The 17,701-nt window shown below is 49.7% G+C and overlaps 1 pseudogene; it reads left to right on the top strand.

Annotated features, from left to right (window-relative positions):
- The first annotated feature begins 1 nt into the window (after nucleotide 1).
- LOC136626606 (nuclear pore complex protein Nup155 pseudogene) lies at nucleotides 2-6,547 on the top strand (annotated as a pseudogene).
- Nucleotides 6,548-17,701: the final 11,154 nt, after the last annotated feature.

The raw sequence follows: 17,701 nt of genomic DNA on the forward strand, positions 1-17,701 counted from the left end.
AATCGCTCACTGCTACTGAACTGCGGCTGAAATCCCAAATATGCCTCCCGGCTACTCTGTGTTGCAGTTCTGCAGGAAGAAGAGACAGGAGTCACGTGAGCTGTCAAACCCCGCTCGAGCTCCGCGGGTCACGTGTCCTCCCGCGCGCACCTGATGTCACAACAGACTGCACACGGCTCAACTGACAGTTGAGAGTCGCGCTCAACCCGTATGGACGACGCGATGGACGCAGCCAAGAAGAGGATCCAGCGCCTGCTGCACGAGGCCTCAGCCTACAGGGACTTGTCATCCGCCCTGGACCTTCGGGACAGCCCTGCTCTGTCAGGTAACTCCCCTGCTGATTACCCTCTGCAGGCCCCTCATCTGCTCGGTGTCGCCCCCACACTCCCGGTGGTCAGCGCTGTGCACACAGTGCCGCTTCCCCCGGAGATGTTAGATTATTTTAACCCTATGAAGAACACTCATTGCATGATGGGAGTGTTCCCTGAGATCAGCCAGGCTTGGCTGACCATTAGCAGTGACCTCTTCCTGTGGGACTTCCGCACCGGCCGGAATGTCACTCGCTTTGGTGGCCTCAGGGACACAATAGTGTGTGCTGGACTGGTCAGACCTCAAGAAGGTGTCGTCCAGCCACAGACATCCCATCTGCTGATCATTGCCACTCCGGTCACACTTGTTGTATTAGGAGTGAGCTGTCTGCAGCCTGAAGATCCCCATGACAACCCTTCTGGGCAGATCCAGCTGCTAGAAGAGCCCTTGTATTCAGCCGCTGCAGAAGATACCTACGTATCTGTCGCCGGCACACACAATGGGCGCATCTTTCTGTCTGGTACATCCGGCTGCTTGTATGAAGTGGTCTACCGGGCTGAAGCCGGCTGGCTTAGCCCCAAGTGGCAGATTATTAACTGTACGCGGAGCGCGGCCGGCGTGCTGCTCGCCTCCTGGCTTCTAAGCAGCCATGACCCCGTCGTTCAGATCGCTGTGGATGACAGCCGAAACATCTTGTATACCCGCTCTGAGAGCGGCGTACTACAGGTCTATGACTTGGGTCCAGATGGCAGCGGAATAACCAAAAAGGCGTCAGTATTCCAGGACGCCATCGTATCCGCTGCTGTAGGGATCGCCAAGACAGCCGACCCGTCACTCTTCAGGCCCATCATTCAGATTGCTGTCATTGAAGATTCAGAATCTGTGAATTGTGACTTGGTGGCTATTACTGGCGCCGGCGTCCGCCTTTACTTTACATCCGCCCCGTCAAAGCGGCCCGCAGCTCAGCCCTGGCGATTGGATTTAGTCCATATTCGCCTACCGCCCGGATTTATAGACTCTGCCACCGTGGACAAGCCATCAAACGTCCATCAAGTGCTTTATAGCGATGGCGTTTTCCTTATGGCAGCTGCTGAAAACGCCGTCTATGACCAACTATGGTGCATCAACCATAACTGCGTCCCATTTCAGAACCAATTAATGGAAACACATGCCGTAAAACATCTGCGGGGTCATTCCTGTGTAATTGCGTCTGTCAAGGACTCTTCCATCCAACAACATATGGTTCCAGCCAAGACGTTTGTTGTGCTCTCCGCACATGGAAGCCATATCTTCTCTCTGGTCAGACCGGTGGAGCAGCTTCAGGATCCTCTCATCGACGCTTATGAAGATGAAGATGAGCAGAAGACTGAACAACTTTTTAAGGTGTATCACCCGGACCAGGCCTGTGCAGCTAGTTTACACCTTGCGTGTTCTACTGCTGCCTCCGATCAGAAGCTGTCTACCTGGGCTACTGAGGTATTTTTCAGATATGGAGGAATAGCGCAGGTGAAGAATAACTCTTCACTTCCCGCACCCGATAACACCAGGGCAAATAACACCATATCTGTTGGGTCACCCTTACCCACATGTAGCCAGATACCAAATAAACGCTTCCAGGGTTCAACTCAACAACATTTTTCTGGAGGACACAATGGGATTTACATCTATTTTACCAGCATTATTCACCTCATCTGGGATAAAGACCTCATAGTCGAAAGAACATGCAAGAATGACAACGGTGACTTCATAAAAATGGATAGTGGCATCTCCGGAGAACTTCTGCAATCAGCTCTACGAGACCTCAGAGACTTACAAGGATTTCTGGAGAGAAATTTTAATTTTGGAACGGGCACCCTCAGAGATCTAAAGTCTAAATATGAGAGCACGGTCCCTCGTGGCAACAGGGCGACCACCGGCACAAGGCAGAAGCTGAAGAACAGTTCTGGAAAAGCCTTCAGTTTCCTAAAGCGTGATACCAACACCTGCCATCACCAAGAGGTACATGACGAGTGTCACACTGAGGCCCCGCTAACGGAGAAGACCTCCCTTCAAGGAATTCACCAGTTGGTCAAGAAGACCTGCCAAACCTTAGCGGTGTGGAACCAGTTCTGTGAGCCCTACTTTCACCAGGTAGTGTCTGGGCTTCGCAAGGAGTTGCAGAAGCAGCTGAAAAACATGACCTTTAAAGATCTAGTCATCCGGGGGAAGAAGCTGACCAAGACTCTCATCGCATCATTGATCGACTGCCATATCCGTCACAATGTAAATACGGATGAGGTGATCTCTTACCTGCAGCACATGTGCCCGATATTTTACAGCAGTGAAGATGCCATATTGTCCAAGGCTTATGTACTTATACAACGATCCCTTCAAGTCAACAACAAGTATGATAAAGAACAATTGCTGCGCGCGTCACTGCAGGAGTACCAGAAAGTATGTCACCTTCTTGACTTGGCTAGTGTTTGTGGCAAGTACAGACAGCAGTGTTTTTATGAGGGTGTAGTACAGCTGTGCCTTACATATGCTGGAAACAAGGATCCGCAAGGCCTTGGTTTGCGCTATCTGAAGAACGGTGAGCCCGAAGGCGATGAGTTGGGCTTACAAGCATTTGAAACCAAGATGCACAGCTACAAAATCATCATTGATTTACTGCAAGAGCTGGTCAACCAAAGGAAATCTGCTCCCCGAAGAGTAACCACAAAGCACGGCCCCTCTGGACTTCTTTTTCACCAGATACTGGAATTGCTTCCGCGCTCTGCAGATGAATTCTTCCATATTGTGTTATTCAACTGGCTCATCAAGGTTGATCTCACAGACGTCCTGCTGGAGCTGAAGTCACCTTTTCTGGAGTCTCATTTGGTGCGCATGTCCAACCATGAGGACAACGAAGTGCGCTACATGAATTTATTGTTCTGTTACTACCAGAAGAAGGGAAGTCCCATCAAAGCTGCCAGGGTGATGGCCAAACTAGCGGACTACGAGAGCCCCAACATCTCTCTGAAAGGAAGGATTGAATACTTATCTAGAGCCATCTTGTGTGCCAGAACCACCAATGGCCAGTATGGACGTGCTGAAGATTCAGAACTCATACATGAGCTGGAAGACTTAATGGATGTCGCTAAAGTACAGCTTGAAATCCAGAAAGTGCTACTCAGGAAATACTCCCAACATCCTCCAGCACAGACTTCTGCGGCGCAGCTTGATTCACAGGTAATGGACCTTACAGTTCTGTATGAGAAATTTGCAGACCCATTCCAGCTTTCAGAGTGCAAGCTTGCAATCCTTAGATGTGCTTCTTTTTCTAATGCTTTCTTGGTGCAGCAGATATGGAAGGAAATCATACAAACAGAGTTGAAGGACAGCGTAGAGATGGATGCTGCCGACAGGATGCAACTGCTGAACCTGAAGTTGGTCTCACTGGGCAAGATCTATGCCAGCACTCCCATGTATCTTCCTCTTCAGTTTTTGGCTCAGTACCTGGAACAACAAGTCTGCTCCTTGGATTGGCCGGCAGACTTTGGGTTAAAGACAATATTGGAGATGAATGTGCCGTTTCCCACGTGATTTCAGAATTGGAAATCCCTTCTGGACGGAGGTGAAGAAGCCTTTCCTTCTGCCGCAATGTATTCATGGGCTGCTCCCCGCATATGGAAATGACCATAATATCGTCCAGAGCCTTGACAGACAGCAATTTAACACAACCTGTGTTCCAATGCATCAGATCACACGGGCGTATTTCCAAGCCAATATAGCTCCGGGCGTTTTTACATTGGGCCCAAAAGATAGTCCAAGAACATCGGCCGCTGCATGGGCTCCTATGCTTAGCTCCGCCCCTTCCATTGCACAGTATCAGCGGGGAGGAACAAGAGGTAAGCCTGCGATTGGAAGGGAGGGGAATGGAGAAGTTGAGAAAACATCAATCTATTTTACCACCTTTTCTCAACAACCACTCATTCCACATTCCCCATTGGCTTATCAGTTCCGCCGACATTCTCCATGCTCCACATCTTACTCTACTGCTAGAAATATTGGGCATCTTGTCCTCCTGCATAGATAACATCGATCTGCTATACCAACTTTCAAAATGTTGATCCAGGGATTATTCTGACTGCCATTATGGAGTCAGGAAGGAATTTTTTCCCCCAATGGGCTAAATTGGCTTCTGCCTCATTGGGGGTTTTTTGCCTTCCTCTGGATTAACAAGATAAGGTGGTACAGCAGAATGATGGTATTCATGCATCAGGACAACATGTGCCACATTTAGAGCAGTAGAGAAAGATTTTAATCATGGGGACTGTGGACTTAAACGACAAGCCGAGGGAAATTGTGTAGAAGTGGAAAAAACATCAATCTATTTTACCACCTTTTGTCCACTTCCACTAATTCCACATTCCCCATTGGCTTATCAGTTCAGCCGCCATGATCCATGCTCCACATCTTACTCTACTGCTTGAAATATTGGGCATCTTGTCCTCCTGCATAGATAACATCAATCTGCTATACCAACTTTCAAAATGTTGATCCAGGGATTATTCTGACTGCCATTATGGAGTCAGGAAGGAATTTTTTCCCCCAATGGGCTAAATTGGCTTCTGCCTCATTGGGGGTTTTTTGCCTTCCTCTGGATCAACAAGATAAGGTGGTACAGCAGAATGATGGTATTTATGCATCAGGACAACATGTGCCTCATTTAGAGCAGTAGAGAAAGATTTTAATCATGGGGACTGTGGACTTAAATGATAAGCCAAGGGAGAATGTGTAGAAGTTGGGAAAACATCAATCTATTTTACCACCTTTTCTCCACTTCCACTAATTCCACATTCTACATCGGCTTATCAGTTCAGCTGACATTCTCCATGCTCCACATCTTACTCTACTGCTAGAAATATTGGGCATCTTGTCCTCCTGCATAGATAACATCGATCTGCTATACCAACTTTCAAAATGTTGATCCAGGGATTATTCTGACTGCCATTATGGAGTCAGGAAGGAATTTTTCCCCCCAATGGGCTAAATTGGCTTCTGCCTCATTGGGGTTTTTTTGCCTTCCTCTGGATTAACATGATAAGGTGGTACAGCAGAATGATGGTATTCATGCATCAGGACATGTGCCTCATTTAGAGCAGTAGAGAATGATTTTGAGCATATAGAACATGGACTTAAATGACAAGCCGAGGGAGAATGTAGAATGTGTGGAAAGTGACAAAAGGTGGTTCAGCACATTGATGTTTTCTATACAGCAGGAGAAGATGCCCCATGTTGGGAGCAGAAGGGAAAGATATTGACCGTGGAGAATGTGGGCTTAATTGATAAGTCGATGGAGAATGTGTAGAAGTTGAGAAAACATCAATCTAATTTACTACCTTTTCTCAACAACCACTCATTCCACATTCCCCATTGGCTTATCAGTTCAGCTGACATTCTCCATGCTTCAACTCTTACTCTACTGCTAGAAATATTGGGCATCTTGTCTTGCTGCATAGATAACATCGATCTGCTGTACCAACTTTCAAACTGTTGATCCAGGGATTATTCTGACTGTCATTATGGAGTCGGGAAGGAATTTTTTCCTCCAATGGGCTAAATTGGCTTCTGCTTCATTGGGGTTTTTTTGCCTTCCTCTGGATCAACAGGGGGGGGGGGGACAGGCTGAACTAGATGGACATTGTCTCTCTTCAGCCTGTGTTATTATGTATTTGTGGGCAGCATGGTGTCTTAGAGATTATCACTGCTGCCTTGTAGGGCCATAATTAAAAGGGGTTGTCCATTTGCAAATGATTGATAGCCTATCTTTAGAATAGGCCATCGCTAGCATATCCGCCAGGGTGTATTCACAGACATAGGTTAATGTAGTCAAGCACTCAGCTGATTTCTGCAGAAAGAAGACAGCTCTATTCCCAGGGCAGTTTTCAAAGGGAATTTGGACTGCACCACAAAGCAAGGCCGCTACAATGCGAAAGGAGCTATATGCTTCCTACAGAAATCAGTTCAGTGTACAATCACCCTGGCCTGGTAAACAGCTAATTGGTGAGGGTATTGTGTGATGGATCCACATCACTCTACTATTGATGACCTAAACTGATGATAGGCCACCAAAAGTTTACAACTAAACAACCCCTAGAAATTTGGCTATGGCAACATCTGCTGTGCATGGAGCTTGTTTTCCGTGTGTTTGCCTGGTTTTTTTTTGTTGTTTTTTTTTAGGATAGGGAACTCGCAAGGTAATGAGGACCCTTGACGTGGGTTGCGAGCTTACATATCTTGGCCAAAAGCGGTGGAAACGAACACCTCTGTATTGCATTCTACTTTGTCCATACACTTTGATTTTATATTGGCATAGCGTGGTGTTAGTACGTTTGGTGCACTTGGGGTGTTGGAGTATCTGCCAGGTCATATATTCATGCCACTGCATTGTCAGTACATGACTTTGTTTTACTGGCAGACCATACCCAGTGCATATATAAACACACTGAGCAGTCACTGGCATCTCCTCAATATATTATTTATTGTTCATTTGGATCCACACAATGAAGAATAAGTTTTCAGTGATGAAAAAACGTGCACAAACACGGCCATGTGAAGAAGCCCTAAGACCTGGATAAGTTAACACAATGGTGGAACTTGACATGTTTGCGTATTTTGGCCAAGATATAAACCAATACCTCATGTTATTTAATGAAGGAAGATAGAACAATTACGAGATTGATATTTTCTTTATTTAAATGAGTAAAAAGGTTATGAGTTCATGGGTAAAATGAAAAGAGGAGCTTCTACATGAAGGTATTGTGAGGTGCAGATGGGTTCACATGGCAGCCCAGAATCAAGGGAAGGTTCCTGGGTCTGCCATGTATTGCAGTCTATTAAGCTCTGTCACAGTCAGCTCTCAATAAAGCATCGTTAATAATACTATATGCTACTGTAGAAGTGACCAAACTGTTGCAAGGTCAAATCACCAATGGGGACCAAAAAAATTAAGATTATTAATTTTTAAAAAAAATATTTCAAAAATAAAATCTATTTAAATAAAAAAAAAAACCTTAAAGGGGTTGTCTGGCCAAGACAAGTGTATGTATGCACTTCTGTATGGCAATTACAAAGCACTTTGTAATATACATTGTGCATTGTTAATGAGCCATACAGAAGATATATACTTACAGGAGTGCCCCCTTCTTGTGTTGACGGTCCTGTTGTCCCTGGTTCCGACAAATTTCTTTCTTCTGTCTTCTCCTCTAGTCGAACTGTGGACTCGCGTCCCGTTTGTTTGCACATGCGCAGTAGCGCTCCTTGGGCTGTGAGTGCGTGCCTGTGTCTTCGCGCATGCGCAGTAGCGCTTGCTGTCTCGGGTACGCGCGGCAGTTCGCAGTGAGGGTCCGCCGGTCTCAGCTGGAGGGTAAGTATTATTACTAGGGGCGGGGGCTGTGTCGGTGTGGGGTCTGTCACCATAACTTGTCACACAGGGGGGTGGGCTGTCACCATAACTTGTCGCACGGGGGAAAGTGGGTGGTGGGATGGGGGGCTGTCACAATTACTTGTTGCACAGGGGGTGTGTAGGGGGAGGTGGGCTGTCACCATTACTTGTCGTTTCGGGGGTGGGGGTGTCACCATTACCCGTCGCACGGGGGTTGGGTGGGGGAAAGGGGTCTGTCACCATTACTTGTTACATGGGGGGGATGTCACCATTTCTTGTCGCATGGGGCGTGGGTGAGTGTGGGGAGGGGGGCTGTCACTATTACTTGTCACACGGGGGAGGGGGGCCTGTTACCCTAACTTGTCGCACGGGGTGTGGGGAGGGAGGGCTGTTACTATTACTTGTCGCACAGGGGGTGGGGGGACTTTCACATAAACTTGTCGCACGGGGGAGGGGGGCATGTTACCCTAACTTGTCGCACGGGGTGTGGGTAGGGAGGGCTGTTACCATTACTTGTTGCACAGGGGCGGGTTGGTGGCCGTAGGGGGGGCTGTTGCTATAACTTGTTGTGCCGAGGGCGGGGTGGTCGCTGTCGGGCTGTCACTGTTCGGTTCGGGTGCGGTACTGGGACAGGTTTGTAATTGCCCAAGCAGTGATAGTAATCCCCAATAATTGCTACAGCAGTGATGATCACTTGGTGTCATTATCACTGCTGGGTAATTACTGTGTGTCACAATTACTGCTGGAGCAATTATTAAGGGGTAACTGTCCCAGCAGTGATAGTGATCCCCAATGATTGCCCCAGCAGTGATAGTGAAGCCCCATATTATTACTGCTGGGGCAATTATTGGGGGTCACTATCACTTCTGGGGCAATTATTGGGGGTCACTATTATTGCTAGGGCAGTTGCCCCAGCAAAAATAGTGACTCCCCTAGCAGTGATAGTGACCCCCAATAATTGCCCCAGCAGTGAGTGACCCCTCAATAATTGTCCCAGCAGTGCTAATTACTGGGGGTCACTATCACTTCTGCAATTATTGGGGGGCACTGTTACCGCTGGGGCAATTATTGGGGGGCACTATTAGTGCTGAGGTAATTGCTGGGGGTCACTATTAGTGCTGGAGCAACTATTGGGGGTCACTATTACCGCTGGGGCAATTATTGAGGGTTACTATTACTGCTGGAGCAACTATTGGGGAAGCACTGATGCTGCTGCGGCTGCTATTGTCGGGGCAGTGATGTTGCTGAGGCTAATATGGAGGGAGCGCTGATGCTGCTGTGGCTATTATGGAGTGTTTCACTATGCTATGTGGGGGCACTATGTTAGTTGGGGGCACACTGCACGATCACCATGTTGGGGCACTGTGGGGGGGGGGGGGCACTGGTAGCACCATGTGGGGGCACTATGTGGGAGCACTATGGGGGCTCTATGTTATGTGGAGGCACTAGGTGAAGTCACTGTGGTAGCACCATGTGGGAGCACAATAAGAGTTGTGAGGGGTAGTATTACTGGCGCTGCCAATGACTGACCCAGCCAGCCTCCCATCCAGTGTAATCCTGCCTGTGCAGGGATGGGAGGAGGTGAGCAGTGACTATTGTGAATGTTGGGTGCTGTGTTATCTATATATAGGTGTCTCCTCTCAGTGTAATCCTGCCTGTGCAGGGAGGCGAGCACTGTGGGGATACTATGTTATGTGGGGGTGCACTGTGGGGGTACACTGTGGGAGCACTATGTGGGAGCAATATGGCAGCACTATGATATGTGGGCAGGCTCTATGGGAGCACCATGTGGCGGCACTGTATGGACGGGCACTATATAGGTGCACCATGTAGAGGCACTGTGGGGGCACTATGTAGGTTCACCATGTGGGGGCCCTGTGGGTACGCCGTGTGAGGGCACTATGTGGGAGCACCATGTTATGTGGGGGCACTGTGGTAGCACCATGTGGGAACACTATGTGAGAGCGCTATGGGGCTCCATGTTATGTGGGGGCGCACTATGCGGGAGCAGTATAGGGGTACTATGTTATGTGGGGGGTGCATTATGGGGGTACTATTTGGGAGCACCTCAGTGTAATCCTACCTGTGCAGGGAGGGGAGGAGGTGAGCTGTGAATATTGTAAATGGTAGGTCCTGTGTTATCTATATATAGGTGTTCACGCTTAGTGTAATCCTGCCTGTGCAGGGAGGGGAGCTGTGATTATTGTGAATAGTGGGTCTTGTGTTATCTATATCTAGATGTCAGCTCTCAGTGTAATCCTGTCTGTGCAGGGAGGAGAGGAGGTGAGCTGTGATTATTGTGAATGGTGGCTCCTGTGTTATCTATATATAGATGTCACCTCTCAGTGTAATCCTGTCTGTGCAGGGATGGCAGGAGGTGAGCTGTGACTATTGTGAATGGTGCCTCCTGTGTTTTTTACATATGGGTGTCTCCTCTCAGTGTAATCCTGTCTGTGCAGTGATGGGAGGAGGTGAGCAGTGACTATTGTGAATGTTGGGTCCTGTTTTATCTATATATAGGTGTCTCCTCTCAGTGTAATCCTGCCTGTGCAGGGAGGCGAGCACTGTGGGGATACTATGTTATGTGGGGGCGCACTGTGCGAACAGCATGGGGGCACCGTGTTGTGCACCATATGGGGGCACCATGTAGGGGCACTTTGTAGGAGAACTGAAGGGAACACTATGCATGTGCACCATGTGGGGGCACCATATAGGGGCACTGTGTGGGGGCACTATAAAGGTGCACCTTGTAGGGGCACTGTGTGTGCACCATGTGGGGGCACTGTGCAGGTGCACCTTGTGGGGCCACTATCTAAGTGCACCATGGGGGGCACTAACTAGGTGCACCATGTGGTGGCACTGTGGGTACACCTTGTAGGAGCACTGTGGGGGCACTATGTAGGTGCATCGTGGGGGCCACTGTGTGTTTGTGTGGGCCACTGTGGGAATACTCTCACTTTTAAATAGTTTCAATGGGAGAGCATTGCGATCTCCTGCTCCTGCTGGTGACAACTGTAGCAGGAGATTCCTTCATCTCCCCAGCATGTCTCCATATCACTGGACACTGTGACAATGATGTGACAATGATGTGATAATGATGTGACAATGATGTCACAGTGTTCAGTGATGAGGGGACATGCCGGGGAGTTGAAGGAATCTCCTGTCAGAGCTATCACCAGCAGTGGTAAGTGATCGCAATGCTCTCCCATTGAGGGCGGACACCCACTGGTGACATTTTCTATCTTGCGCTGCGAGAGCAAGTGAAAACGCTTGCCTCACAGCGCAAGAAAGAAGCCGCAATGAAACTGGGATATCGCCAGTCTTTTCAATGGGGCAAGCGGCAGCTACGCTAGCCTCATTAAAAAGATAAGGAGAATACCGTGGACTTCTGCCACAGCTGTGGCAGAAGTGCAGCATTCTATCCCATTGCTTTCAAGGGGATCGGCGCTGCTGCTGGTCCAATTGAAAGCAGTGGTTTTTGGCAAACCCTGCAGCATGATTTTCGGGGAAGGGCTTGAAATATAAGCCCTTCCTTCCCTGAAAATCATCAATAAGTGGTAAAAAAATGTAAAAAAAAAAAAAAAGTACTCACCTATCCGCCGCTCACACGCGTCCTCTGGCTGGCTCCCCAACACTGCTATCCAGCACTTTCAGCAGGCGGGGATTTAAAAATCCCTGCCTCCTGAAAGGGCTGTGCTGCTTGGCTGAGCGATTAGCCAATAGCAGCTAGTGCTTAGCTATTGGCTGAGCGCTCAGCCAATTACAAATAGTGCTTAGCTATTCATTCATAAATAGCACTATCCTAGCTATTCATGAATGAATAGCTAAGAACTATCTGTAATTGGCTGAGCGCTCAGCCAATAGCAGTGTCGGGGAGCCAGCTGGAGGACGCGTGTGAGCAGCGGATAGGTGAGTACTTTTAAAAAAAAAAATTTTACCACTTATTGATGATTTTCAGGGAAGGGCTTATATTTCAAGCCCTTCCCCGAAAATCATGCTGCAGGGTTTTCCAAAAACCACTGCTTTTAATGGGATCGGCAGCAACGCCGATCCCATTTAAAGCAATGGGATAGCATGCTGCACTTCTGCCACAGCTGTCACAGCTGTGGCAGAGGATTCCTTCATCCCCGCCGTACCCGGGGCTGCCGCTGGCCGCATTGAAAAGACAGGCGATGTCCCGCGCGGCTGCCGGCCCCGTTGAAAGCAGTAAAGGGATTCCCCGCAGGGGTACGTGGCTGTTTTCACATGAAACGCCGTGCATCCAGGAGACTCACATGGATGGAGAGAGCGATATCAGGCCGTCACTCACAGCTTGATATTGCTTTTCCCATCACAGCACGCGCCTCTCTTAATGACGCCAGTCTTTCAGTCATGTGACCGGCGTCGTCAGGAGCGCGCACGCTCAAGAGGAGAGAGAGCAGCGCATCATGGGAAGTACCCTGGTGGCGCCATCTTTAGGTCAGCTTTACAAGGAGAAGATAAGGAATAAAAAGGTTAGCAGAATATCGTTTTTATGTGTAATGCTGCATAGTATGATCCTTTTAATCTACAGGGCATTAACCTCTTGAGTGGCGGGTTTCCTACCACCCTGTCGTGCCCACCAGGGCAGGTTTTTTAAAATGCTCTAATCATTGAATTTCAACTAATTTTGCAGCTGCGTCTCAAGAGCCATAACTTTTTCATTTTTCCATTGACATGGCCATATAAGGGCTTGTTTTTTGCGGGACAAGTTGTGATTTTTTAAACAGGGGGGAGGAAAGAAAGAAAAAAAGGGGCCATGTCATTAAGGGGTTAAATAATGTATTAACTTCCTTCTCTGGGTCATTATGACGCATGGATACCACATGTGTGATTGTATTTTTGATTTTTTACAAAGTAAAGGGAGACAAGTGCTTTTATAATTTTTTAAATAATTTTTAACCTTTTTTATTTTTATTTTTTTAAATTTTTTTTTTTTTGTCCCTTTAGGGGACTTCCACAGGGACCCATCAGGACCCCTGATCACATTCTGGGGGGCCGATGGTAATAGCCCTTTACATGATGCAGTGACAGCCCTTTACATGCTGCAGTCACATAGACTGCAGCATGTAAAGGGTTAACACAGCAGAGATCGGAGGTTTTCTATGATCTCTTCTGTAAGAGCTAGTACCTAGCTGTCCTCTCACAGCCAAGCGCTAGCTCTCCCTGCCACAGAGACCATCGGCTTGCTTCTGACAAGCCGATGGTCTCTATGGCAACCTGTAAACAAAGCAGGAGATTGTTGACAGGACTGTCACAGTGTTCAGTGATGAGGGGGCTGCAGCTGGGATGAAAGAATCCTGTCACTGCTATCCCATTACTTTCAATGGGGCCAGCGCTGCTGCCACCCCGTTGAAAGCAATGGGATGAAGGCAACCCCTGCAGTGATGATGTTCAGAAGGGGTGCTAGACATATAAGCCCTACCCTGAAAATCATCCCTAGCTGTGAAAAAAGAAAAAAAAATGTTCCCCCCCTTCCTGAACCGCTATTCGGCTCTTCTCCCCATCCCTATCAGTCTGCATCTGTATCTGGGGGTCGGGGATTGAAAAGTCCTTGCCTCCTGAAAGCGCAGCCTCTGATTAGCTGAGCGCTGTGTCCAATCAGAGTGAGCGATCAGCTATTCATTGAATGACAGCTGAGCGCTGCCTCTGATTGGTCAGAGAACTCAGCCAATCAGAGGCAGTAATCAGCCATTCATTAAATTCGTCTGAATGAGCCCCAGACCATGTGATTTGTAGCAGTGCTGCCGTGCGCTACCGACTGCTGGCAACGTGCTCACACTTCTTAATTGAGAGGTAGAGGTGGCGGAGGAGAAGGAGGGGGGGGTTTTGGAGGAGGTGGGATAATACGCCGCAGATACCAGCACCAAGGTAGGACCCGCTATTCTTGGTGTGAGTAGCACGTGAGGGGTCCCATGCTCTGACTCTGTCCCAGCCTCCACCAAATTCAACCAATGTGCTGACAGGGAGATATTGTGTCTCTGCCCGCCAGTACTTGTCCACGTGTCCATTGTTAAGTGGATCTTTCCAGTAACTGCGTTGGTGAGGGCACGATTAATGTTGCGGGAGACGTGCTGGTGTGGGGCGGGGAAAAATAGTGGCGACTGGGGACCGAGTAGAGCGGGACTGCCGCCGCCATCATGTTTTTGAAAGCCTCCGTTTCCACAAGCCTGCACAGCAGCATCTCCAGGCTAATTAATTTGGCAATCTGCACGTTTAAAGGGGTTGTCTCGCGAAATCAAGTGGGGTTATACACTTCTGTATGGCCATATTAATGCAGTTTGTAATATACATCGTGCATTAATTATGAGCCATACAGAAGTTATTCACTTACCTGCTCCGTTGCTAGCGTACTCATCTCCATGGTTCCGTCTAAATTCGCTGGCGGCTTGCTTTTTTAGACGCGCTTGCGCAGTCCGGTCTTCTCCTTTCAGCACGAGCCGCTTCAGTGTGCTCCCCGCTACAGCTCTTCTGCGCATGCGCAGACGAGCTGTCACTGCTCTGGAGCGGCCATTCTGTACCATCCTCTGTTTGAGGAAGGTGCAGAGCCACCCAGTCGAGAAGCCCAGCAGCCCAGCCGAGAAGCCGCCCAGGTAAGTGATGGGCCGGGGGAACTGTCGCTGGGCCGGGGGAAAGGAACTGTCGCTGGGCCGGGGGGGGGGGCTGCCGCTGGGCTGGGGGAACTGTCGCTGGGCCGGGGGGGGGCTGTCGCTGTGTCGGGGGGAACTGTCGCTGGGCCGGGGGGGCTGTCGCTGGGCCGGGGGGGCTGTCGCTGTGCTGGGGGAACTGTCGCTGGGCCGGGGAGGGCTGCCGCTGGGCCGGGGGGGGGCTGTTGCTGGGCCGGGGGGGGCTGTCGCTGGGCCGGGGGAACTGTCGCTGGGGCGGGGGAACTGTCGCTGGGCCGGGGGGGCTGCCGCTCAGCCGGGGGGGGCTGCGCCGGTTACCTGCTGCCTGGCGGTGGGTGACTGTGTGCCGTGGTCGGCCGCGTTGAATCCAGGGGTCCGGTCGGCGGCTGCATGGCGTCTGGTTGTCAGGGAGACACAGCTGGTAGCGTCTCGGGAGCGCGCACGTCGGGCTACAGCAAGCGAAGGGAAAAGAGCCGGCGGCCATCTTGGGAAAATTTTTATAAGTTGCTGAAACGCTGGAACTGTAAGTGGAAACCAGCTAGAAAAGTCATTTACAGGGGGGCTTAGTAATGTATGCTTAATTAGGGGGACTGGGCAAAAAAAAATTTCACTGCTTCCTCGAGACATCTCCTTTAAAGCTTGTGCATGCGGGTGGGTGGCGGCGTATTTCCGCTTTCACTCCAACGCTTGTGTTAGCGACAGCTGAACGCTGCACTGAGAGACATTGCTGAATGGAGTGAAGGACTGTGGAGGTGAGGGTGTGGGTGCAGGCCAGGAAGCGCTCGTGCCTGCATCCTGGGAGGTGAATTAGATCAGTGTGGCAGGTTGTGGCATAGGGGAAGAGGCAGTGGTGTGACCCAGAGGCGGTGAATGGCCTTCGTCCCAACTTGTGGGATTTTTGGCCATCATATGCCTGCGCATGCTGGTGGTGGTCAGGCTGGTAGTGGTGGCTCCCCGGCTGATTTTGGTACGGAACAGGTTGCACACCACTGTTCGTTAGTCGTCCGCGCTCTTACTTAAAAACATCCACACATTTGAACACCTAGCCGTCTGCATGGAGGCTTGCCGCGAGAGGGTGCTGTGGGAAACAGTTGGCGGATTCTTGGCTCTGGGCCTGCTTCTCCCCCTGGCCACCCCACTGCCTCTTCCAACCTGTCCTGCTGCTGCACAAATTACCCCACCGTACAGCGCTGAGAACTGGGGCTAATTCACCGCGCACAGAGACTTGTAGATACCGGAGGCTCTATGCTGTGACTGGGAAAAATTAGACCGCTATCTTGCGCTGATACCTAGGGATCATTGACCACTCATAGAGACTTGTAGAGAAGAGAGGCTCTATGGAGTGGGAGAAAACTAGAAAGCCAGTGGATAGTGCTGGTAACTGAGGCTACCTCAACCCCCCCCCCCCCAAGAAAAGGGTTTTGTGAGATGCTCTGCACAGGGGCAGAAAGCTATATAGCCAGTGGATAGTGCTGCTAACTGCGGCTACTTCACCACACCCAAGGAAAGGGTATTGTGAGACACTCTGCACAGGGGCAGAAAGCTATATAGCCAGTGGATAGTGCTGCTAACTGCGGCTACTTCACCACACCCAAGGAAAGGGTATTGGGAGATGCTCTGCACAGGGGCAGAAAACTATACAGCCAGTGGATAGTGCTGCTAACTGCGGCTACTTCACCGCACCCAAGAAAAACGTATTGCGAGACGCTCTGCACAGGGGCAGAAAACTCTAAAGCCAGTGGATAGTGCGAATAAATGCGGCTACTTCCCCGCACCCAAGGAAAGGGTATTGGGAGATGCTCTGCACAGGGGCAGAAAACTATACAGCCAGTGGATAGTGCTGCTAACTGCGGCTACTTCCCTGCACCCAAGGAAAGGGTATTTTGAGATGCTCTGCACAGGGGCAGAAAGCTATACAGCCAGTGGATAGTGCTGCTAACTGCGGCTACTTCACCGAACCCAAGAAAAGCGTATTGCGAGACGCTCTGCACAGGGGCAGAAAACTCTAAAGCCAGTGGATAGTGCGAATAACTGCGGCTACTTCCCCGCACCCAAGGAAAGGGTATTGGGAGATGCTCTGCACAGGGGCAGAAAACTATACAGCCAGTGGATAGTGCTGCTAACTGCGGCTACTTCCCTGCACCCAAGGAAAGGGTATTTTGAGATGCTCTGCACAGGGGCAGAAAGCTATACAGCCAGTGGATAGTGCTGCTAACTGCGGCTACTTCACCGAACCCAAGAAAAGCGTATTGCGAGACGCTCTGCACAGGGGCAGAAAACTCTAAAGCCAGTGGATAGTGCGAATAACTGCTGCTACTTCACCGCACCCAAGGAAAGAGTATTGTGAGATGCTCTGCACAGGGGCAGAAAGCTTTACAGCCAGTGGATAGTGCTGCGAACTGCGGCTACTTCACCACACCCAAGGAAAGGGTATTTTGAGATGCTCTGCACAGGGGCAGAAAGCTATAGAGCCAGTGGATAGTGCTGCTAACTGCGGCTACTTCCCCGCACCCAACGAAAGGGTATTTTGAGATGCTCTGCACAGGGGCAGAAAGCTATACAGCCAGTGGATAGTGCTGCTAACTGCGGCTACTTCACCGCATCCAAGAAAAACATATTGCGAGACGCTCTGCACAGGGGCAGAAAACTCTAAAGCCAGTGGATAGTGCGAATAACTGCGGCTACTTCACCGCACCCAAGGAAAGGGTATTGTGAGATGCTCTTCACAGGGGCAGAAAGCTATACAGCCAGTGGATAGTGCTGCTAACTGGGGCTACTTCACCACACCCAAGAAAAAGTTATTGTGACACGCTCTGCACAGGGTCAGAAAGCTATACAGCCAGCGGAAAGTGTGAATAACCGTGGCTACTTCACCCAACACAGAGAATAGTATCTGTGAAATGCTGTTCTGCAGTGGCCCAGGAAATATTTGCATACTATTCAGCGATGACAATGAGACCTCTGCCTAAGGCACTGCACACATAGTATGGTATGGCTGCAATGATCTACAGTGCCCCATGAAATATTTGCGTACTATTTAGCGATGAGAGTGAGACCTCTGCCTAGGGCATTGCACACATAGAATGGTATAGCTGCAATGATCTGCAGTGGCCCAGGAAATATTTGCGTACTATTTAGCGATGAGACTTCTGCCTAAGGCACTGCACACATATATAACGGTATAGCTAAAATGATCTGCAGTGGCACAGGAAATATTTGCTTACTATTTAGCGATGAGAGTGAGACCTCTGCCTAAGGCACTGCACACATGGAACGGTATAGCTGAAATGATCTGCAGTGGTCCAGGAAATGTTTGCGTACTATTTAGCGATGAGACCTC

Source organism: Eleutherodactylus coqui, chromosome 4 (genome assembly GCF_035609145.1).
Source record: "Eleutherodactylus coqui strain aEleCoq1 chromosome 4, aEleCoq1.hap1, whole genome shotgun sequence".
NCBI lineage: Eukaryota > Metazoa > Chordata > Amphibia > Anura > Eleutherodactylidae > Eleutherodactylus > Eleutherodactylus coqui.